A 26,146-nucleotide genomic window follows, 5' to 3' on the forward strand; every position below is an offset into this window, starting at 1 on the left:
AGAAGTGGCATACAATTCCTAAAACAACATGCCTCCTGAAACTATGAACTTTCATAAATGTTGATAGCTTTAGAGAGTCTTCGGTTCTTTTGTTCATAGGGTCGCAATGAGTCATGCTCAACTTGAAAGCAATCAACAACCATTTAATGATTAAAGGCACAACAGATCAAGAAGACATAACCTTGGTCAACATCAATGCACCAAATGAAAGACATGCAAAATATATAAAACAACAGTTAACACACTTGAAGAAAGAAATAGACAGCACTACAAAAGTGGTAGGAGACTTTAACATACCACTTTCACCAAACAATACATCAACTTGAAAGAAACTTAATAAAGATAAAGAAGATCTAAAACATATAATTTGACCTGGTGGATATATTCAGGATACTGCTTCTTGTTGTTAGGTGTCATTGAGATGAGAATGACTCATAGTGACCTTATGAATGGAGCCCTGTTTTATCCCGTGTCATCCTTACACTTCCTGATACACAAAGAGCCCACTGCAGCAGTCACCATCTTCCTTTTCCATTGACCCTCCTACCTCCTCAACATCATGTCCCTTTCCAAGGAACAGCCCCTCCTATCAGCATATCCAAAATATGTGAGGTGAAGCCTGCATTCCTTTATCTTCTGCAACAAGGGCTTCAAGTTTTCCTCATGTTCAGAAAGCAAGGTTTAATTTTCATAATTCAACATGTGGATGTATTCAGGACTGCACTCTACTAAAACTAAATTTCATTTCAAGTGCACATGGCACATTCACCAGAAATTATCATATATTAGGACATTAAGCAAACTTCAACAAATTCAAACACATTGAAATAATTAAAAGCGTATAAAGCTAGAATTTAATGACAAGAGGATAAAACATATAAAGCCACTTATGCAGAAGCTAAATAACACTCTGTTAGAACACTATTGGGTTATAGAAGAAGTAAAGAGTGAAGTATAAAAGTTCCTTGAAATGAATGATAATTAAAATACAATGTACCAAACCGCTGAGATACCAAGGAAGTCTTTAGTGAACAATTCATAGCAATAGGCAAATATATAAGTAAAGAAAAAAGAATAAAAATTAATAATTTAACACCAACATCAAATAGAAAAGCAACAACAATCTAAACCTACAGCTTCTAGAAGAAAGTACATTATAAGGCTAAGAGGAAAAAATCAATGATATAGAAAATAGAAAAAAATTAAATCACCAACAGAACAAGAAGCTGGTTCTTCAAAAAGGTCAATATAATAATCAAACTTAAGGGGAGAAAAAAGAGAAAGACACAAATAACCCCAATAAGAAATGGCAGAGAAGATGAAATAAAATTTGTTATATCAGAATATTATGAGAAGCTATACTCTGAGAAATATGAAAACTTAGAAGAAATGGACAAAATTCCTTTAAACGCACAGTATATTCAGATTAACAAAGACATGTAGAACATTTGGACAGACCTATCACAAATGAAGACATTAATCAGCTCGTAAAAAGACTCTTCCTCAAAAAAAAATCCTACTCCTGATGGCTTCATGCGTGAATTCTACCAAATATTCAGAGATTTATCATCAATTCTAACTACATTATTTCAAAAATAGAAAAAGAACAAGTACTAGATCACCCTATGAAGTAAACGGAACACTAATATTAGCACCAGGCAAAGACATTAAAAAAAAAGAACAATACAGACCAGTATCTCTTGTGAATATAGATGCAAAAATCCTTTACAAAATTCTAGCTAATAGAATCCAACAGCACACACACACACAACTTAAAAAAAAAACAAACAACAACCCCTCATCATGATCAAATGGGATTCATAACAGGTATGCAAAGATAATTCAATGTAAGAAAAAATAATCAATGTAATTTATCATGCTAACAAAGCAAATAACAAGAACAAGATTATTATACCAATTGATGTAGAAAAGGCCTTTGACAAATCTGACATCCATTCCTGATTAAAACACTCTGCAAAATAGGAATAGAGGGGAATTTCCTCCACATAGTCAAAGTATATATACATAAAAGCAAAGGCCAAGTGACCAGACAACAATGCTCACTTTCACCACTCCTATTCAATATTTTATTGGAAGTATTTGCTAGGGGAAAAGAGAAGGCTAAGAGGATACACAGATATGATAGTGTACAAAAAAAAATCCTAAGGACTCAATAAAAAATTGTTAGATCAATTTTAGCAAGTACACAAGCTTTATGAACTTTGTAAGTAAACCAATATTAAAAAACAAGAACAATGGAATTCCTCTGCAGTAAAAAAAATACATAGATAAGGAAACTAATAAAGAAATATTTACAATAGCCAACCACAAAGTGAGATAGATAGGAATAAGTCTATTAAGAGATACAAAAGACTTTTACAAAGAAAATTGCAAAGCACTACATTAAGAAACAATAAGGGCCCTTAAATAAATGGAAAGATGTGCCCTGGATACAAAGACTCCATGTAGTAAAAATGGCAATCCTACCAAAAACAACTCACATGTTTCATGAGATCCCAATACACATATCAAATTTCTTTTTCTAAGAGATAGAAAAGGAAATTTCCAAGTTTATGTGGAAAGAGTCCTCAAATAAGTAAAGCACTTCTGAAAACCAAAAACTGTAAACTAAAACTGAAACCAAAACTGAAGTGGGAGGCATAGCGCTCCCTAATCTCAAAATCTACACAGCCGTAATAACCAAAATAAAATAGTACGGGTAAAATGACAGACTCAGAAAAATGGAACATTATTAAGAACGCTGAAGTTAATCCATCTACCTATGGTTAACTGGTATTCAAAAAGAAAACAAAACATGCCAAATGGGGGAAACTAGAACCTCTTCAACAAACAGTGCTGACAAAACTGAACTTCTACCTACAGAAAGCTGAAGCAGAATCCACAACTCACATCATACACTAAAATTAACTCAATATGCTTCAGAGATCTATGGTAAAGTCACGTAAGTGTGGTCCCATTTTGTGTCTTATGATCTTTATGGCTTTTGTTTTGTTTTGTTTTACATTACCGTAGGCCTCTGATCCACCTTGAGTTGATTTTTGTGTAAGATGTGAGTTGCGGATTCTGTTTCAACATTCTGCAGGTAGAAGTTCAGTTTTGTCAGAACCATTTATTGGAGTTTCTAGTTTTTCCTCCATTTGATAGGCTTTGTTTCCTTATAGAATACCAGTGTATCATAAATAGATGGGCTCATTTCTGGGTTTTTGCTTCTGTTACATTGTTCTATACATCTATTATTGAACTAGTACCATGCAGGGGTTTTTTTATTACACTTGTATAGTACATTTAGAGATCAGGGAGTTTCTATGCTTCCCACTTCATTTTTGGTTTCCAGAAGTGCTTTACTCATTCAAGGTATCTTTCCTTTTCAAATTTGACAATGGCATTTTCTATCACTTCAAAATATGAATTTCTTATCTGTATTGCAATTACATTGAACATGTAGATTCTTTTTTACAATCTTTTTTGTTTTAGGTTGCTTCTAGTAGGATTGTCATTTTCAATATATTAAATCTTCCTATCCATGTACAGGACACATTTTCCCATTTATATAGGTCTCTTATTTTTTCTCACAATAGTGTTCTGTAGTTTTCTCTGTAAATGTCTTTGTGTCTCTAGTTATTGTTTATTCCCAAGTATCTCAATTTGTGGTTGGCTACTGTAAATGGTCAGGGACCGCTCCAAATTATTGAAGAGTAATGATGTCAGTTTGAAGATTAAGGTGCTGATTCAGGCCATGGTGTTTGCTTTTTTGTTTTGTTTTGGTTTTTGGGGTTTGTTTTTTTTTTTTAGGCCATGGTCTTTTTTATCACTTCCTATGTATCTGAATGTATATGAATAAAGATGACAGAAGTAGATTTGATGCCTTTGAGCTTAGGTATTGTAGAAGGGCACTGAACATCCCATGAACTACCAAAAGAAGAAACAAATATATCTTGATAAAAGTGCAGCCAGAGTGCTCTATAGAGGCAAAGATCATATAACTTCATCTCATATACAACAGACATGTTGCTAGAAGAGCAATTACTTGGAAAGAGGCATAATACTCAAAAGAGCAGAGAGTCAGCAAAGAAGAGAAAGACCCTCAACCAGGTGGATTGCCACAGTGACTGCTGCAATGGGCTCTAATGTATTAGGAAGTGTGAGTATGTCACAAGATAAGACAGGGTTCAATGTGTTGTTTATAGGGTTACTATGGGTCACACTCAACTCTGTGGCGATTAACACTAACAAGTATAAATAGTATTTCTTAATTTATCTGTGTTTTATTCATTGGTATAAAAGGTTCCCACTGATTTTTATAGATTGATCTTGTATCCTGATCCTGCCACTGTTTTAAATTGATCTACAAGCTTTAACAGGTTTGATGTTATGTTGTGGTTTTTTGGTTGAGTCTTTGAGGTTTCCTGAGTACACTATCGTATCATCTGCATATAACAACAGTTTAACCATATTTTTTCTGATCTGGATGCTTTTTATTTCCTTCTCTTGTTGTGTTGTCCTAGGAAGTATTTCTAATACAATATCGAATAGGAGTGGTGAAAGTGGGAATCCTTGTCTGGTCACTGTTCGTAATGAGAATGCTTTTGGTCTTTCTCCATTGAGGATGATAATTGGCTCTTGGTTTCATGTATATACTTTTGACTATGTTGAAAAAATTCCCTTCTATTCCTGTTTTTCTGGGTGTTTTAATCAGGAAAGGGTGTTGGATTTTGCCTCAAAAGCCTTTTCAGAATTAATTGATAGGATCATGTGGTTCTTCTATTTGCTTTGTTAATGCAATGAAATATATTTACTGTTTTTCTTATGTTGAACCATCCTTGACTACCTGTTGTAAATCCAACTTGGTCATGGTGATTTTTTTTCTCTTTCTTTTCTTTTGTTAACTTTGCCAATGATTTGTCTATATTATCAACCCTTTCATATAACCATCTCCTGGTTGTTTTTCTGTTTGCTATTTCTTTGATTTCAGCCCTTGTTCATATAATTTCCTTTTTTCTGGAGGCTATGGTGTTAGATTGTTGTTGTTTTTCTATTTGGTGGATGTCTTTAGTTAGATAATGAGTTTTTCTTTTTACTTCCTTTTTAATGTACTTGCCTATTGCTATGAACTGTCCCTGAAGACTGCCTTAGCAGTATCCCAGAGGCTTTGACATATCATATTTTTATTATCATTTGTTTCAAGAAACTTTTTTATTTCATTTTTTATTTCTTCTATAACCCAGTCATAGTTTGTTGTTGTTGCTAAGTGCCATGAAGTCGTAGGCGACTCATAGCAACCCTACGAACGAAAGTCCTCGACACTTGCGTGCGTGATTTTCATCCTTTCTCCAGGTTCATAGGGTTTCCAGAGGTGAGCCACCCCTGCTTCCAAAAAGTGATAGTTTAGCAAGGCATTATTGATCTTCTACATGTATGGTTTTATAAGCTTTTTCCTCTTGCCATTGTTGTTGTTGTTAGGTGCCCATTATTATTTCCATTATTGTACATTTTCTTCCTCCCTCTTCTTTCCCCTCCCCCAGCACTCCCCTCAATGTACCCCTTATTCCAGCATTCTGATAGGCAGGACTTGCTTGTTTAACTAGTTTTGGAGCTGAGCACAACAGAAGATTTCACTTTGACCCTATACAAATCAGGTATGTCCACGCTCCCACTTATATACCAGATCTAGAGGAATATCATCCTCTTCTGGGGAAGTATTCTACTGTGAAAGCAGCATGCTGCCAACGGAAGAGAAGAGACACTATATCACAAGAAATCAGTCCTGGAGCAGAAGATCAAGGCAAAAGAACTTTTCCTCAAAACCATCTGAAGTAGAAATCCTTCCTTAAATCCTTCCCTACTAGTACCTGGAATTTGGACTTAGAGACTCCTTAACCAAGAGACACTGTCCACAGTGTAAGAGGCCAGCAGCAGTGTGATGCTTGAGGCATCACAGAAGCACAGAAGGCTTGAGAAACAAGTCATAATGTTAAGGGCTGGATATGGGAAGGGAGATCTTGAACAGGGAAGGCGGGAGTGGTAGGGGCTGTGTATGGGGTGCGGAAAGGGATAGGTCAAAGCACACATGCCAAGGGTGAAGAGCAACACTGAATATAGTGGTTACATCTATAATTAGGAAATGTCTTTCAATCTGCTTCTTTACATAAAATAATTGTCTATCAGACACTGTTCTAAAGCTGAGCATTCAAATTAAGACAGACTAGGAAAAGGGTTTGGCCACCCACTTCGGAAATACCAGGACTTAGAAAACCCTGTGTACACTAGAGCACACTTAGAGTAGACTAACCAATACAGAAATTGAGGCTGAGCCTCAAATACAGAAGCACAAAGATGGAGAAATAGTTGTAAGCAGACCCTAGTGACTGGAATGTGAAATGTTAGAAGCATGAATGCAGGAAAATTGTACATCGATAAGAAAGAAATGAAATGCATAAATATTGACTTACTAGGCATTGGGGAAATGAGATGGAATGGTAATGGGGTATTTTGAATCCGACAATCATATGATCTACAATGCTGGAGATGAAAAGGTGAGGAAAAATGGAGGTGTTTTCATAGTTTTAAAAAGTCATTTCTAGATCCATCTTGAAATACAATGTTGTGGGAGAAAAGACAATATCTATGCAAAAAAAGGAAGCCCAGTATATACCATTATCATTCAAATATATGTGTAAAAAGCAAAGCAAAAGAAGAGGAACCAGAAGATTTTTATAAATTTCATTCAGAAATTGATCAAACATGCAATCAAGATGCATTAATAATAATTGGTGATTGGAATGCAGAAGTTGAAACAGGGAAGAAGGATCAGTATTTGCAAAGTATGGACTTAGTAACAGAAATAATGCTGGACATAGAATGACAGAATCTGTACAATCAATAATTCTCTCAATACAGTCATTACTAACAACATATTATTAAGAGGCAATGGTGATGAAGGAGGAAGCTCAGGTTGTTCTGACAGACTTGGCAAAAAATAAAGTCCCAGGGATTGATGGAATATCAATTAACATATTTCAACAAACAGATGCTGCCCTGGGTGTGCTCACCAAGTTGTGCCAAGAAATCTGGAGGAAAACTACTTGGCCAACTGACTGGAAGAGATCCATATTTATTCCCATTTGAAAACAAGTGACCTGACACAGTGTGGAAATTATCAAACAATATCAATAATATTACCAAAAACTGTTTTTGGTGAAACATTCTTCTAGGTTGTATAACTCTGGTATGTCCACTTGCTGTACAGAGGTAACTCATGGTTGCTTTGAAACAAAACACTGTGACACTGATGTGTCAAACGTGAAAATGGCTACCCATGGTGGACCGTGTTTGGTGGAGCTTCCTGATTAAAACAAGCTTGGAAGCAGGAGTAGCATCCACTTCCATAAGAGCTTGCCTCTGGAAACCCTATGAAGCCAGAGAAAGGACTAAAGTTATACAGGTGTCCCAGTCTTTCATTCATAGGGTGGCTATGAGTCGCCTACGACTCGACGGCATTTAACAACAGCAACAACAACAACAATATCACTCACTAGCAAAATCCTGCTGAAGGTTTTTCAGAAAACACTTGAACAGTACATTGACAGAGAATTATCAGAAATATAGGCTGGGTTTAGAAGAGGTGCTGGCACTAGATACATTATTGTCAATGTCAGACGGCTCTTGGCAGAAAGAATGAATACCAGAGGAATGTATATATGTGTTTCATTGACTATACAAAGACATCTGACTGTGTATATCATGACAAATTGTGGCTAACCTTGAGGAAAATAGAATCCCAGATCATTTGACTGAGCTTATGTGAAAACTATACTTGGACTAGGAAGCAGTCCTCAGAATAAAGCAGAGGAACATTGCATGGTTCAAAATCAGAAAAGAAGTACATCAAGGATGTGTCCTCTCTCCACACCTTTTGAATCTGTATGTAGAACAGACCATTTAGGAAGCAGGGCTTTATAAGGAGGAATGTGGAATCAAGATTGGAGGAAGACTCATCAACAATCTGCAATACACAGATGAAGCAACCTTGTTTGTTTAAACTGAAGAAGACCCGAAGCACTTGCTGCAAAAGTTCAAGAACTCTAGTCCTACCTATGGATTGAAGCTCAACATCAAGAACACAAAAATTCTCACCACTGGGTCAATTGGCAGCACCATGATAGATAGAGAAGAGATTGAGGTTGTTAACAATTACAGCTTGCCCAGCTCCACAATCAACATTCTTAACACCAGCAGTCAGGAAATCAAGACTAATTGCATTGGGAAATTTGCTGTCATGGACTTCTCCAGAGTGATGGAAAGCAATACTATCAGTTTGGAGACTAAGTTGTGCCTAATCTGGGCCATGGTCTTTGCAATTACTTGTTATGATTCAGGGAGCTGGACATTAACAAGGATGACAGAAGAATAAATGCTTTCAAATTGTGGTGCTGGAGAAAAATCTTTAACATGCCGTGAACTGCCAAGAAAACAAATCCATCTGTCTTAGAGAGGTGGAAACCAAGTTTCTCCTTGAAGGCTAGGATTTTGAGGCTCCATCTCACATACTTTGGCCATGTGGTCAGAAGAGACTGATCATTGGAGAAAGACATCATGCTCAGAAGGTTGGAGAGACAGCACAGAAACTGCTCTTCAGTACTTCGGAGAGGTCTCTGACAGCAGACTTTCTTACTGTAATTCATCTTATAATTTCCTGGCTGCTAATACAAAGAGTGTTGATTGTGGAGCCAAGCAAACTGAAGCTATCAACAATCTCAATCTCTTCATTATCTATCATGATGCTGCCAATGGGTCCAGGAAAGATTATTTTTGTTTTCTTTATGTTGTACTTCAGTCCATATTGAAGGCTGCAATCTTTGACGTTCTGCAGCAAGCACTTCAGGCCTTCCTCAATTTCAGCGAGCAGGGTTGTGTCATCTGCATAATACAGCTTGTTGGTGAGTCTCCAATTCTGATGCCCTATTTTTCCTCATACAGCCCATCCTCCCAGATAATCTGTTCTATGTATAGCTTGAAACACTATGGAGATAGGACACTTCCGTAGCATATACCCTTCCCAATTTTGAACCATTCAGTGTTTCCTTGCTCTGTTCTGATGACTGCCTCCTGGTTTAAGTATAGGTTTCACAAAAACTCTATCAAGTGTTCTGGGATTTCCATTCTTCTGAAAGCTAGCCACAGTTTGTTGTGATCCACACAGTCAAATGCTTTTGTATAGTCAATGAAACAGATAGACATTCCTCTGGTATTCCCTGCTTTCAGCCAAGATCCAGCTGACATTAGTTATAATATTCCTAGTACCACAACCTCTTCTAAATCCAGCCTGCACTTCTTGCAGTTCTCTGTTGACGTGCAGTTCTGTTTTTGGAAAATTTTCAGCAGAATCTTGCTTTCATGTGATATTAATGATATTGTTTGATAATTTCCACATTCTCTCAGATCACCTTTCTTTGGCATGGGAACAAATATAGATCTCTTCCATTAAATTGGCCAGGTGGTTGTCCTTCAGATTTCTTGGCATAACTTGGTAAGCACATCCAGGGCAGCTTCCGTTTGTTGAAATATGTCAATTAATCAGAAATATATTTTAATTTTTTATAAGTATGTATCAAAATTTGCAATGCCCTGGTGGCCTAGTGGCAAGAAGCTACGTTGCAATCCCAAAGGTCACCAGCTCCTCTGTGGGAGAAGGCCAGGCAATCTCCTCACGTGTGATTAACTGCCTCTTAAAATCCACTGGAGGGTCAACTATGGGTCAGTTCCCACTGTATGGTACACCACAACAACAATACACGCAATACAAAGGGTCTCTTTTCCCTCCTTCACTGGCTTACATAGCTGAAATTTATCAAGTATTGAATTGGTATTACTTTACTTTATTCCTCTATTTCCCTTAATCCCTAATAAAATATCACCTTAAATAGCCTAAGAATAGTTATAAACTATAGCTATAAGTGGTTAAATTTTATTTTACTTATTTATGGTCCCACAGCCCACTGCCGTCAAGTTGATACCAACTCATAGAAACCCTTCACTGAGTTTACAGGGCTCTAAATACTTACTAGAGGAGACAGCTCATCTTCCGTCCATGGAGTGGCTGGCATATTCTGCTGCCCTTTTAGTTAACAGTACAATAGGTTATGAACTACACCACCAGGACAACTCTATTTTTGTTAATAATAGTTAAATTACATAAAATAGTATTGTAGCTATTATGTTCATATACTACTTGTGTGTTTACAACTGCATTAGATGTGAAAAGGTAATTTAAAGCTCAGGGTTTTCTTGGAAGAAACAGTTGGTGCACTCAAAAAGGATGACTAATACAAAAACACAATTTATGAAGATATGGACAGAATTCATGGAAATCACCATGATATCGTGATGTATCCTTGGACTAGAGACAAAGGGAAGTTATTAACACTACCAGGCTATAAAGGAAATAGGGAAGAATCCATTCTTAGAACAAGGAGTGCTGCCAGAACTTGGAAAGAATATTGTAGTGTGTGGAACGAGATGTTGCCAAAATCAAAGGTTTGCCCCACTTGCAAACCACAGCCAGTGGGAAATAGCCATGGAATACATGAATCTGATTATTCCATTTCAGTCTCTGATCTCCTACTGATGTCTCTCTATTCACCAAAACCAGTCCACAGACAAAGAGTAACTATATCTTCCAAGGTGACTTTCTAGGGGTCCACATCAGTATGGAGGAGATTATAGCCCAGATGGATCCAGCGGAGATAACAGGAACATATTGTATGCCAGCAATTGGTATTAACTTTAAATAAACATTTTTAAGGGAATTTTTTTCAATAGAGGAATTAAATTGTACTATAAGATTTAAAGAGTGCTTGGAACATGGTAAATACTTGTGAAATACTTGACAAAAAAGAAAATGTGGGCTGACCTTTAAGCATTACATTATGGTATTGAGGTTAGGAATAAATCTGAACATTTCCTCATGTGTTTCTGAATTATCTTAATGTCCTCCTTTGTTAAGAGCTTTTTCATGTCTTTGGTTAATTTTGTGATTGGGTTATCAATCTATTTCCTTGTGAAGGTCCTTTAGTATTCTGTAAATTTTACTGAGACCCTTGTCTGAAACGTCATTGCCAAATGTTTTCCCCAAATCTATGAACTTTCTTTTAACCCTATTGGGGAAAAGGTTTTTATACACATCTTCTTCAGATTGTGCATTTTAGGCTATGTTTGTAACAATGTTCAAAATCACTAGCAATCAGAGAGATGGTAATCAAAACAACAATCAGTTACCATCTTACTCTAGGAACAGTCACAAAGTCTAACAAAACAGTAAATAATGAATGTTTGAGAGGATGTGGAGAGATTGGAACTCTTATGCATTGCTGGTTGGATTGTAAAATGATACAAACTCTATGAAAGGTGGTTTGGTATTTCCTCAAAAAGCTGAACAGAAAAATACCATATGACCAAGCTACTCCACTACTAGGAATATATCCCAAGGAACTGAGAAATGAGACATGAATGGAGATATGTACACCTAGGCTCATAGCTGTGTTATTTACAATAGCAAGAAAATGTAAACAGCCCAAATGTCCCTCAGCAAACATGGATTGAGAAATTGTGATACATTCACACAGAGGAATACTATGCAATTCTAAAGAACAATACTTTAATAAGATATCATATAACATAGGAGAGACTAGAAAGCATTATGCTGAATGAAACATTTTAGTACCTAAGGACAAATACTGCATAAGACCACTATTGTGATAAGAGGATAATTGAGCAAGATAATGTTCAAAAGAGAGGGTGGAAAGGGGAAGAAAAAGGCAAAGAGGAAAAAAAAATCACTGGGATATCAGAAGTGGTTGGATGGAGGGTAAAGAATGGGAAATGTTCAATAGCAATTTGAAGAGATGGGGTGATAATAGGCATAGAGCAATAGTAATTAATTATATAAAATGTAATGTATATGAATGACTTAAAAATATAAGGTATGTGAATGAACGAAAAAATATACAAAGTAAATTGGAAGAGGGGAATGGGAAAAAGGAGGAATATTATTTCAATAATGATTGAAAACCCTATATTTCCACAAACTTTCACTAGATGGCACATAACAACAACAACAACAGCAACAACAACAGAACTGAGTCATACTTGGTGAGTGCAAGAAGACAGAAAATGTGAAATTTTAGTGCAAACACCGCTAGTCAATAGAGGATCTGGCCTCTATTATACAGGAGAAATTCAGCAAAGTTAAGTGACAGAGTAACAAATACCTGCAAAAAATGGTAGAGGCAGACAATACTGCTTTGTGCTCCTGCAACACACTGCTTTTCCCCCCTCCCTTCCCAGATGCTCCCGCCATTTGCATTAATTAGTGCTCTAAGGTGCAGGTGGACTGATCCAAGGCAAACAATCTTGATCCATCCTGACGTGAGCAAATCTGGCCATACACACCACCTCCTATCTGTGGTACAAATGACTTGTGCTTGCACTTACAAGTCAGAAAATGTCCTCCACATTTCCATGAGGAACAGGCAGCCTGTGCAAACCTAAGTAGGCACAGTCCTTATCTCATCCTGGACATAGTCCTCTGTCCTTTCACTCTTCTACCCATATACTCCTCGCAGCTCAGCAGGACTGGAAGCCCAGCCAATCACTATGAATAAGTAATACGGCCTGTCTTGCCAGCTCCCTTTGGCTGTGCTGGATTCTTTGCCCTGTTGTGGCAACTTTTTCTAAACTCAGCAATATTCTGTTCCCTTCTCACTGTCCTGTGCCAGGTAAGTGAAATTCTGTGTCCTCTTCTTCCATCTAGTCCTCAGTTGTGAGGGTATCCACAGCTTATCTTGCCTACCTCTCTTTCCAGTTATGGTGCTATATGAGTCACACTAATGACCTGGAGACATAGACGGAATACATTATTCCTCAAGAACTGTGAAAACAACTGGCACATCACATTGGAGAAAACATTTGTGTGCACATCACTGAGCAATCTTCTAGCAGAAATCAACACAGAAGCACAGTATGTAGTAATCTACAATACTTGCCATTGAGAAGAAAGTTCCAACCAAACAAAAAATCACAAACCCATATTTACAAGAGAAAAGCAGCAGCCTCATCGTCATGTACAAGCCAAATACTATACAGTATCTGTCAAAACAATTGTTGCTGTTATGTGCCATCGAGTCACTTGCGACTCATAGTGACTCTATGTACAACATCCCTAAACTCTGCTCTGTCCTGTGCCAATCGCACCATCTCTGACACACCCATCCCGATTACCCCAGTCACTGAATCAATCCACCTCATAGGGGGCCTTCCTCTCCTGCACTGTCCCTCCACCCTTCCAAGCATGATGTCCCTCTCTAAGGACCTGTCCCTCCTTGCAACATGTCCAAAGTATGTTAGACAGAGCCTTAGAATCCTTGCCTCCAAGGAGCAGCCCAGTTTGACCCTTTCCAGGATGAATCTGTTTGTTTTCATAGCAGTCCATGGTATTCTCAATACTCTTCTCAGCACCACAGCTCAAAGGCATCAATTCTCCTTCTATCCTCCTTAGTCATTGTCCAACTCTCTGATGCATAACAAGTGATAGCAAAGACCATGGCCTGTATCAGACGCACCTTAGTCTCCAATTGCTCTTCAGTACTTTGGAGAGGTCAAAACAATACAAAGGGGCAAATCTGAGTTCCAGATATATGAAAACATCAATAACCTCTTATTCTGCACTGTAGTAATGCAAATAATACCTAATCATATATTCATTTTAAACAGTTCTTTCCCTCATCTGACTAGGTGTTGGGAGAAAGGAGGAAATTGTGCAACAATAAAAGAACATTTTAAAAGAGAAAAGCAAACTGCGGGTGGGTAGGGAGGAAAATGGGCAAAATGAATGAATGGAAATCCAAGTTCTCTGTAAACTTTCATTAAAATCTAAATAAAAAATTTTTAAAATAAAAAAAAGAAAAGAAAAAGCCAGGTGCAGGTTGTGACATGCATTCGCCATGAATTTCTGGAGAAATCTAATGTATAGTGAGAGAATTATCAGTGCCATAAATGAGACCTGGCCCCCAAATATATCACGTGATAATGTTAATTTCACATAATGACCTAGTGTTTAGAATTGAACCATCTAAAGAAGTAAGGAATAAATGTACTACTTTCCTGAGACAAATTTTAAAAGTTTAAATTAGATGTACTTTAACATTCTAAAAACTTTAACTTTTTTTTTCTTCAATATGTGTCTTAAATTTGCCTCTGAAAATGTATATCCATTTTACTCCTGAATGATATTGCCTGCTATGTCAAACTCAGTTTAGCCTGTGGAAGGCTAATAAAAATTTTGCTGTTGAAAGTAAAAAAAAAAACAAACAAACAAAACCAAAATAAATCATTAATATCACATGCAAGCAAAATACTGCTGACAATCATTCAAAAATAACTAGAACAGTTCATAGATAGGGAACTGCCAGACTTTCAAGAAGAATTTAACAAAGGCAGATAGCATTGCTTCTGTCAGACAGATTCTGAGTGAAAGGAAAGAATATCAGAAGAATATCTATTGAAAAAAAATCAATATCCAAGATAAAAGCCAAATACTAAAAGTAAAAGAGAAATATATGCTACAAAGAACAATAAATTTCATTGTCATTTAGTTGACATCCCAGCAGGTTCTTGAATCTGTAAATCACACAGGAGGAGAGTGCGTAGTTTTCTTTAACAGAACTCCTGGTTTCTCATAGAACCATTCCCTGATTGGAATGGTCACCCTTTGTATTAGCAGCACATTTGCCCATGGATAACAGCTAGCAGATCTCCTTAAGTAATATATAAGCAATTTTAATGCTTGGAAGCCAGAGTCATTTACAAATCAAATCGAGAAATAAGATATAAAGGTGCAAGCAGGTGAGCTAAGTAAAGGGATGGAAATATTTGCTTTGTAAGAACTGAACACAGATCTATAAAGAACTGAAAAAAATAATATTTCTATCTTCAAAGAGTTCAAGGGAAATATATAAGGAAAATCCTAGAAGAATTTGAGAAAAAAAGAACCCATAAGAATAGAGTGACAAATTTAATAGACAAAGGTAAATCATGTAGAAATAACTAAAAATTCAGATGACTACCTGTAAAATATCAATAATAAATAAGGCAAGGGAAGGGCACAAAAATAGAATTGGATCAATAGAAGGAAAAAAATAGCTAAATAGAGAGCAAAAGTTCTCAAAATTTCTTTGAAAGATAAAAAAAATTGAGCGAAAATGAAGGGTTAAGGCTTATATAGGGCACTGTCAAAGCCAATAATAATATATGCATATTAATAATTCCTAAAGGAAAGAAAGTAAAATGAGCTCAGGCATGACATTAAACTCCCCAAATAGATGAAAAATGAGATTTCCCTTCGAGAACCTCAAAAAACTCCAAGTAAAATAGACTCCAAAAGAAATTCATCAGGACATACCATAATTAAATTTACCACAGGAAAAACAAAGAAAGAATTTTAGAGAAGTAAACTATTACTTCTAAAGGAATCTCAATAAGATTAAGCACTGATTTTGTATCCAATATCAAGCAAGAAAGAAGGTAATGGTGTTAGCATGTAATCAATGCCACAGCCACCCTTCTCACACAGGCGAAAGATTTACCAGGCAGAAGAGAGTAGAGGCGGGTACAGTGCCCAAGTATCAAAGGGGTACAGCATACACTAATGCTAGTGTTTCTTGGGAGAGCAGACTTTAGTGTATGTGGAGGAAGAATGTCGCATGTGGAGGAAGAATGAAATGGTGACTGTTGACCACTTCTTTTTCATTCTGCATATCCTTTCCATCTTATTTTGTGCTTCTGCAATAACGACGTCACTGGATGTAAATGAACTAAACATATCAAGATACAGACAGTGGCAAATTAATAACGAAGCACAATTCTTTAGTATGTTGTCTCAAGAGACACATTTTAGACAAAATGCCATAAAAAGACTCAACTGAAAGAATTCAAGGATATTTATCAAGCAAAAATTTTCATGATTGTTTTTGTTATTGTGGACCATAGGGGCAGAAAAAAATTGTTGATTGAATCCACAATCAACACTCTTGGCACCAGCAGTCAGGAAATCAAAAGACAAAGTTCACTGGGAAAAATCTACTGTCAAAGATCTCTCCAGAGTGATAAAGAGCAATGATGTAGGTCTAGAAACTGAGGCACACCTGATACAGGCCATAGTCTTCTAAATTGTATACTATACATCTGAAAGTTGAGTAATGACTAAGGACGACAGAAGAAGAATCAGTGTGGGGTTGAAGATGTGTAGTGAACACACTATGGACTGCCCAAAGAACAAACAGGTCTGTCTTAGAGAGGGTGAAACCAAATTGCTCCTTAGAGGCAAGGATTTTGAAGCTACATCTGACACACTTTGGGCATTTTTCCAGGAGGGCCCAGTCCTTAGGCAAGAACATCATTCTTGGAGGGAGAAGAAGACAACTCTGGATAAGACAGACTGACACAGTGACTGTGGCAATGAAATCAGGTGTATCAGAGATGGTGAGGTGGGCTTAGAATAAAGCAAGGTTCAGAGCCATTGTTCATAGGATCTCTATGGGTCATAGTCAACTTGATGGCAAATAACAACAACAACATGCCCAAAATATGCGACATAAAACTTTATCCTTTTTACCTCTAAGGAACTTCACTTTCTCCAAAGCATATCTGCTTGGGTTTTTTGTTTGTTTTGCTTGGGGAGGATTTTTTTGTGTGGTTTTTTTTTGACAGTCCATGGGATATTCAGTACTATTTTCCAACACAACAGCTCAAAGCCATCACTTTGCCTTCTGTTACCTTTATTCATTGTCCTACTTTCAGATGCATAACAAAGGATTGGGGGGGAAAACATGGTCTGAAATAGGTACATCTTGGTTTTTAAAATTACATTATTGATTCTTAGTAATTTGGAGACCAGGCTGATCCTTGGAGGCAAGGATTCTGAAGCTTCATCTGACATACTTTAGATATGTTGAAAGATGGGACCAGTCCTTGGAGAGGGACATCATGCTTAGGAGGATGGAAGGACAGTGTAAGAGAGGAAGACCACGATGAGTTGGATTGATTCAGTGACTGGGGTAATGGGGTTAAGTGTGTCAGAGACAATAAGATTGGCACAGGATTGAGTAGGGTTTAGGGCTGTTGAACATAGGGTCGCTATGAGTCGCAGGTCATTCGACTGCACAAAACAACAACAGTACCAAAGGTGCTGACTGTGGATCCAAGAAAGATTAAATCATAGACAATTTCACTCTTTTATCCATCTATTACGATGTTACCTGTCTGTAAAGGGGTAACAATTTTTGTTTTCTTGATCCTGAGATGAAATCCATGTTGAAGACTATAGTCTTTGATCTTATGCAGCAAGCAATTCCAGGACTCTTCACTTTCAGTAAGTAAGATGTGTCATCTGCATAATGAGTGTTGCTAATGAATGTTCCTCCAATCTTTGTACCACATCCTTCTTCATAGAGAATGATTGATTTGCTCAGCATGAATGATTTTCTCATGAATGATTTGTTCAGCCCGAAGACTGAATAGGTGTCGGGAAAGGATATAACCCTGATGCACACATCTCTTAATTTTGCAATGTTCTTTTCCTTTTATCAGACCACAGCCTCTTGGTCTAAGTATAGTTTTTGCATAAGAATATTTAAGTATTTTGGGATTCCAGTTCTTCTCAATTTAGTCATAATATGTTATAATCCACTTAGTCAAATGTCTTTGCATACTCAATAAAGTACAAATATAGAATCTTTTCATTTGAATGGATTTTGGATTTTTTGACTGAAGAGATTTATATTTGAAAAATAACAAGCAGGAAAAGGAGAGACTTTGTTAAAAATTAGAGCAAGTCTTTTGGCCTCCAATGCATTGAGACAAGTAAAAGTCCTTGCCCACCACCACTCTCTCCTAATACTTGAAGTTCAAGGAGCTAGTGAGTATCCTCAATCACCACCTCAAAACACTGGAGTGGACCAGCAATGAGAAAGACTGAGTTTGGATGTATTCCATCAAAACTGTTGCCTTGGCAGGCACAGCTGTATACATAAGCAAAGAAGGTTTGCTGGCTGAGGAGCAAGGGGTCATGACAATCCCTGACTTGTTGGCTTAGCCCACGTGGGGTAAAGCTAAGTGAAAAGACCAGATGGTCTGCAATGCAGGAAGCTGTGTGGACTCGAGTTTGCAGCTGCTGTTCATTAGACCTACCCATGGATGGCTAGCGATGACTTGACCAGAAGCCAAGCAAATGAAATTAAAATATTTTATGATGAGAGCTAGTATCTATTGTAATCTGATGATTTACTCTGGATTGGACTTTGCCTGTATATACAGATGCGGAATGTTCAAATTGGAACAGATGAGCCTTCAAAAAACTTGTTTCCTCATAATACTGATTTGATGTTGTTGCGTGTTATCGAGTGTCCATGCTCTTTTATACAATGTGTCTATAATTATACAGGAGGCTGGAATCTATGAGAAGGAATGTGATATCAGGATTGGAGGAAGACTCATCAACAACCTGAGTTATGCAGATGACATCGCTTTGCATGCTAAAACTAAGGAGGACCTGAAGTGCTTACTGCAGAAGGTCAAGGACTGCAGCCTTAAATATGGACTGTAGCATAACATCAAGAAAGCAATGATTCTTATCACTGGGATGACTGGAAGCATCATGATAGACAGTGAAGAGATTGTTAACAGCTTCAGTTTGCTTGGCTCAACAATCAACACTCTTGGTACCAGCAGCCAGGAAATCAAAAGAATAATTGCACTGAGAAAGTTAGCTGTCAGGGACATCTCTAGAGTACTGAAGAGCAATAATGTCAGCCTAAAGACTAAGATGCGCCCGATTTAGGCCATGATTTTCACAGGTATGTACTATACATCAGAAAGCTGGACAAAGACTAAGAATGATAGAAAGAGAAACCTTTGAGCTATGGTGCTGGAGAATAGTACTGAATATTCCATGGACTGCTAGGAGAAAGAACAGTTTTGTTCTGGAGAAGGTGAATCCAGGCTACTCCTTAGAGGCAGGGATTATGAAGCTCAGTCTGACATTCTTTAAGCATGTTGCAAGGAGGGAATAGTCCTTGGAGATGGACATTATGCTTGAGAGGGTGGAGGAACAGCACAAGCAAGGAAAACCCTTTATGAGATGGATAGACAGTGATTGGAGTAATGAAGGTGGGTGTGTCAGAGACAATAATGCTGGCTCAGGATTAAGAAGGGGTAAGAGCTGTTGTACATAGTAACATAGTGTTGCTATGTGTTACAGGTGACTTGACGGGCACATAACAACAACTATAATCTTTGTACAGTATGTCAAAATATATTGTAAGAGACAAAGAAAGATACTATATAGTCATTAAAGGGACATTCATCAAGAAAGAACAGTCATAAGTATTTATGCTGCAAAGAAGAGAGCTTTAAAAGTTATGAAACACTCAGCATAATGCTCTCCAGTCTCTCCCAAGTTATGTAGTATTTTTCAAAATCATTGCTCCTGAGTGCTACGTAGTTTTCCATTAGGTGAATCTATCACAATTTCTCAATCTACTCAGTTGTACTTAAACATCTAGGCTGTTTCCATATTTTCTTGAAATGGTGAATAACACTGCTATGAACATTGTTGTACAAATCTCCGTGTCTTGCTTCTAATTTCCTTGCGGCATATTCCTAGTAGTGGAATAGCTGGGTTATATGGCGTTTCTGTGTTCAACATTTTGAGGAAATGCCAAACTGCCTTCAAAAATGTTTAAACCATTTCACAATCCCAAAAATAGTGTATGAGAGTTCCCAGCTCTCCATAGACTCTCTAATATTTACTGCTTGCTGCCCTGCTGAACTTTGTCATTGCTACTGGGATAAGATGATATCTCATTATGGTTTTAATTTGTATCTCTCTTTTGCCAGTGATTTTAAGCATTTTTTTCATGTGTCTGTTGGCCATCTAAATGTCATTCTCTGTAAAAAGTCTTTCCATATCTTTTATCCACTTTGTAATTGGTTTGTCAGTCTATTTTCTTGTGGAAGCTCAGTAATACTCCATAAACTTTTTGTTATGAGACACTTGTCTGAGATGGAGAACATTTTGCTGAGTGAACTAACTCAGTTTCATAAGGACAAATGCTGTATAAGACCAGCACTGTAAAAATAGAAGGATAAATGGTAAAATACACATAGAAATAAATACAAAAGTGGGAGGGGTAGGTGCATCAGGGTGAGGATGGGCCGGCGTGAAATCAGAGATTTTGACAATTTGGTGGATGGAGGAAGGGGGTAGAGAAAATGGGAAAGATCTGGCGGGGACCTGAAAAGACAGAATAATGGTGGGCAAGGTCCAATGACGATTAATTTTATTAAACATCATTAACTAGAATGATTGTATGAAACACAAAGTGAATGAAGCATAGTATGAAACACAGTACGTAAGATCTAAGCAGACCAAAATAAAATAATTTTCTTTAAAAAAAGAGAGAGATTAGGATGGAGAAGTAAGTGGAAGTGGGTGAAGACAGATGCCCAGTCATGCAATTCCTCAAAATCTGAAGAACATAATTTAATGAGACAAGAACTCTCTTCAGAGCCAAGAGAGACAGGAAGCCTGCAATTGGTATCCTGGTTTTGAACTTCTAGTCTCCTAAATGATGAGAAATAAATTTCTGTTTGTTAAAGTAAAAAAATGAAATAGTTATGAAACAATCTCTAACAGAATTAAACAGGAAAAATAGACATACACAAAACATATTATTCAGTAGCAAAAAAATACACATTCATCTTTAATGATAATATTTTCCAGAACAGATAAAATAAAGCAAGCTTTGATCAATTTTAAAATATTTAAACTATGTAAATAATCTTTTATGAGCAAAAGAATATAAAATTAGAAATAACCAGTAGAATGTAGAAAATTAATATATAGAAACTAAACATCACATTACAAAAAAGCTACAAGGTGATATAACATATCAGAATTTCAATTTTAAACATTTAAAATTAAACCATAATGAAAACAAAATAGAAAAGCCTTTGGGATGTAATAAAACTAGTAGCCAGAGGGAAATTTATAACAAAAGATGTATACATTAAAAAATAAAAAGCAAAAGGATTAAACATAAATAACTTCATAACTTAAGAATAAAAGGAAGAACAAGAAGAAATCAAAAGCTAGAAGAAGAAATTAAATAGTGAACATAAAAGTGGAAATTGTACTGCTGGTTATCATTCAAACCAGCTAGAATAGCACTTAGACGGAGAGCTTCCAGAAATTCAAGCAGAATTTAGAAGAGGCCATGGCACCAGAGATATCATTGCTGCAGTCAGATGGATCCTTGGTGAAAGTAAAGAATATGAGAAGAATGTTTATTTATGCTTTATTGACAATGCAAAAGCATTTGACTGTGTGGATCACAACAAGCTATGGATAACTTTGAGAAAATGGGAATCCCAGAGCTCATGTAAAACATATACCTAGAACAGGAGGCTGTTGTGTGAACAGAAAAAGATAACACTTGTTGTTTGTTGTTAAGTCACAGATGACTCCTAGCGAACCTATGAACAAAAGACCTGAATAATTGTTCATCATTTCTCCATAGAGTTTCTGGCAGCAAGCTGTTTTGGAAGTGGATGCCACTCCTGCTCCCAAGCTTATTTTAATCGGGAAGCTCCACCAAACACTGCCCACCATGGGTAACCATTATCGCATTTGATGCATCAGGGCCACAGTGTTTAGTATCACAGCAACCACGAATTAGCTCTGTACAGCAAATGGACAGACAAATACATGATTTAAAATTAAGAAGGGAGTGCATCAGGATTGTATTCTTTCTCCATACCTATTTAATCTGTACAAGCAAGTTATTCAAGAAGCTGGATTCTATGAAGAGGAATGTGGCATCAGGATTGGAGGGAGACTCTTCAACAACCTGCATTATACAAATGACACAACTTTGCTTGCTGTAAGTGAGGAGGACTTGAAACACTTATTACAGAAGGTCATAGACTGCAGTCTTAAATATGGATTGCACCACAATGTCAAGAAAATAAAGATTCTTACCATTCGCCTAGTAGGCAACATTATGATAAATGGAGAAAAGACTGAAACTGTCAACAACTTCATCTTATTAGATCCACTGTTTATACCCTTGATACCAGCAGTCTGGTAATCAGGAGATGTATTGTCCTGGGAAAATCTGCAGTAAGGGTCTTCTCCAAATTATTGAGGAGTAACGATGTCAGTTTGAGAAGTCAGGTGCATCTGATTCAGGCCGTGGTCTTTCCAATCATTTGCTATGTATCTGAGAGCTGGCCAATGAACAAGGATGAAGGAAGAATTGTAGCCTTTGAGCTGTGGTATTGGAGAAAAGTACTGAACATCTCATGGACTGTCAAAAGAAGAAACATACATGTCTTAGAGAGGATGCAGCCAAAGTGATCTTCAGAGGCAGAGGATGAGCCTTTGTCTCACATACTTTGTGTTGCTAGGAGGGGGAGGGGATCAGCGAAGAAGAGGAAGACCCTCGACCAGTTGGATCGACATGATGACTGCCACAATGGGTTTTAGTGTATCACGAAGTGTGAGGAAGTCACAGGATAGAACGGGGTTCAGATATGTTGTTCCCAGGTTTACTATGGGTTATACTTAATGTGACAGCACCTAACTACAACAATAACGAAACAGAAATAATTGAAAAAGAGAACAGCATTACTCACCATCTCAAGAACATGGAAACAGTCAAAATGTCCAACTACAAACAAATGGATTGAGAAAGTATGGTACATTCACACAGTGGAATACTATGCAGCATGTAGGTGCAATGATTTTGCAAGCTATTATCTAACAGGAGGGACTGGAAAGCCTTATGCTGTGTGAACTAACTCAATCCCACAAGGATAAAAAATGTATAAAACCATTATTGTAGAATGAGTATAAGGATCCAAGTGTGGGGAAGTGGAAGCAGAGGGATGAGAGTGTGCAGGGGCATGGTGGGATTAATAATGGGATTGTACAATTTGATGGGGTGGGTGAACGATATTGGAAGAATCTGTTCTGGAAAACAATGTATTCTAATTTTCTAAATAAACTAGTATTATGCTTTTGAAAAAGAAATTAAAAAAATATATGACAATAACCAAAGAAGAAACTGAAGATTCCATCAGATGACTCCCAAAATAAAATAAAAAAAATTGCCAGTCTAGATTGCTTGCTTCACTGGAGGATTATCAGACATTCAGAAAAGTGCTGACAGCAATTCTACTCAAATTCTTCAAAAACATAGAATAGAAAGAATTAGTCACCAACTCATTGTAAAGAAACCACCAAATTTAAAAAAAAGTAAAAGTAAAGACCAGTTTCTTATATAGATACGTTGCTGTTGTTGTTGTTGTCATGTGCCGTCGAGTCGTTTGCCACTCATAGTGACAATATCTATGTACAACAGCCCTAAACTGTGCTCTATCCTGTGCCAATCTCATTGCCTCTGACGCACCCATCCCGATTACCCCAGTCACTGAATAAATCCACCTCATAGAGGGTCTTCCCCTCCTGCGCTGTCCCTCTACTCTACCCAGCATGATGTCCCTCTCTAAAGAACTGTCTCTCCTTACAACATGTCCAAAGTATGTCAGACGAAGCCCCAGAATCCTTGCCTCCAAGGAGCAGCCTGGTTTAACACTCAATCAATCAGGTATATGCGCACTTATATTTATTGCAGTGTTATTCACAAGAGCAAAATGGTGGAAGCAACCCAAGTGCCCATCAAAAAAGTAATGGAAAGAAAAGCTATGGTATATTCACACAATGGACTAATACACAGTACTGAAAAACAGGAAACTCATAAATTATTACACATCATGGGTGGCCCTCCAGGCCATTATGTTCTGCTCCAGACATTAGAGAATTACCGTCCGCCCGGTTTTATTTCCATATAATATTGATGGTATTTCTCTATAATATTCACATTGTGTTGGATCATCTTTCTTTACGATGGTCACAAATATGCTTTCTTCCAGTCAGTTTGTCAGGCAACTGTCTTCCAAATTTTTTGGCATATGCAGTTGAGTATATATAGAGTTGTGTTGCAAAAAATAAGGTCCCCGGAATAGATGGTATTTGACAATTGACATATTTCAGCTAACAGATGCTGCCATGGATGTGCTCACCAAGTGGTGCCAAGAAATCTGGAGAACAACCACTTGGCCAACTGACTGGAAGAGATCGATATTTGTTCCCATTTCAAAGAAAGGTGACCCAACTGAGTGTGGAAACTACAGAACAGTGTCATTGATTTCACATGCAAGCAAGATTCTGCTGAAGATCATCCAAAAACGATTAGAACAGCACATCAGCAGAGAACTGCCGGAAGTCCAGGCTGGGTTTAGAAGGGGTTGTGGTACTAGGGATATTGCTGCTGATGTTATATGGATCTTGGTTGAAAGCAGAGAATACGAGAAGAATGTCTATCTGTGTTTCATTGATTATGCAAAGTCATTTGACTGCATGGATCATAACAAACTGTGGCTGACTCTGAAAAGAATGGGAATCTCAGAACATTTAATCATGCTAATGCGAAACCTATACTTGGACCAAGAGGCAGTCATCAGAACAGAGCAAGGCAACACCGCATGGTTCAAAATTGGGAAGGGCGCACGCCAGGGATGTGTCCTATCTCCATACCTTTTCAACCTGTATGCAGAGCAGATTATCCGAGAGGCTGGGCTATATGAGGAGAAGCGAGGCATTAGGATTGGTGGACGATCTATCAACAATTTGCGTTATGCAGGTGACACAACCCTGGTTGCTGAAACTGAGGAGGACCTCATGCACTTACTGCAGAGGGTCAAGGACTGCAGCCTTCAATATGGACTGAGGCTCAATGTCAAGAAGACAAAAATTCTCACCACTGCACCAATCGGTAGCATCAGAATGGATGGCGAAGAGATTGAGATTGTTCACAGTTTCAGTTTGCTCGGCTCCATGGTCAACACTCTTGGCACCAGTAGCCAGGAAATCAAAAAACATATTACGATGGGAAGTCTGTGGTTAGGGACCTCTCTAAAGTACTCAAGAGCAACGGTGTCTCTCTGGAGACTAAGGAACACCTGATACAGGCCATGGTCTTTGCAATCACTTGTTATGCATCAGAGAGTTGGACAATGACTAGGGAGGATAGAAGCAGAATTGACGCCTTTGAGCTGTGGTGCTGGAGAAGAATTCTGAATGTACCATGGACTGCCAAGAAAACAAACAGATTCATCCTAGAGAGGGTTAAACCAGGCTGCTCCTTGGAGGCAAGGATTCTGGGGCTTCGTCTGACATACTTTGGACATGTTGTAAGGAGAGACAGGTCTTTAGAGAGGGACATCATGCTGGGTAGAGTAGAGGGACAGCGCAGGAGGGGAAGACCCTCTATGAGGTGGATTTATTCAGTGACTGGGGTAATCGGGATGGGTGCGTCAGAGGCAATGAGATTGGCACAGGATAGAGCACGGTTTAGGGCTGTTGTAGATAGGGTCGCTATGAGTCGCAAAGGACTCGACGGCACATGACAACAACAACAGCATATATAGAGTTACTTACATCCATTTGCTGAAACTTTTCAACTGATATTATGTTAAGTCCTAGTCTTATATTTTTACTAATACATTCAGTGCACCTTAAACTTCTTTCGTCAGTATCATTGGTTCTTGATTATATGCTCCCTTCTGAATTAGGTGGACGTCAATAAATTCTTTTTGGAATAGTAATTCTGTATATTACTTCCATCTTTTTAAAAAAATCCTTTGCCATTCAGTATTTTGACTATAGTCCCCTCACTATTTAAATTCAAGACCTGCATTTTTTTTTCTTTCTTTATTTTGGATTAAGAAATTCTGAACACATCTTTCCTTTTCATTCTTTTTTTTTACTGCACGTATTTGCACATTTCTTTATTCTTTAATTTGTTGTCTCCAGCTGCCTTGAGAAATATATTCAGCTGTTTACATTATTTCTTCTATTTGTTTTAGCTTCTAGAGATATTGTAGCTGATGTTAGATGGATCTTGGCTGAAAGCAGGGAATACCAGAGGAATGTCTATCTGTGTTTCATTGA

The sequence above is a fragment of the Elephantulus edwardii genome, unplaced genomic scaffold (genome assembly GCF_000299155.1).
Source record: "Elephantulus edwardii isolate Elephantulus edwardi_28Jun2011 unplaced genomic scaffold, EleEdw1.0 scaffold00042, whole genome shotgun sequence".
Taxonomy (NCBI): Eukaryota; Metazoa; Chordata; class Mammalia; order Macroscelidea; family Macroscelididae; genus Elephantulus; species Elephantulus edwardii.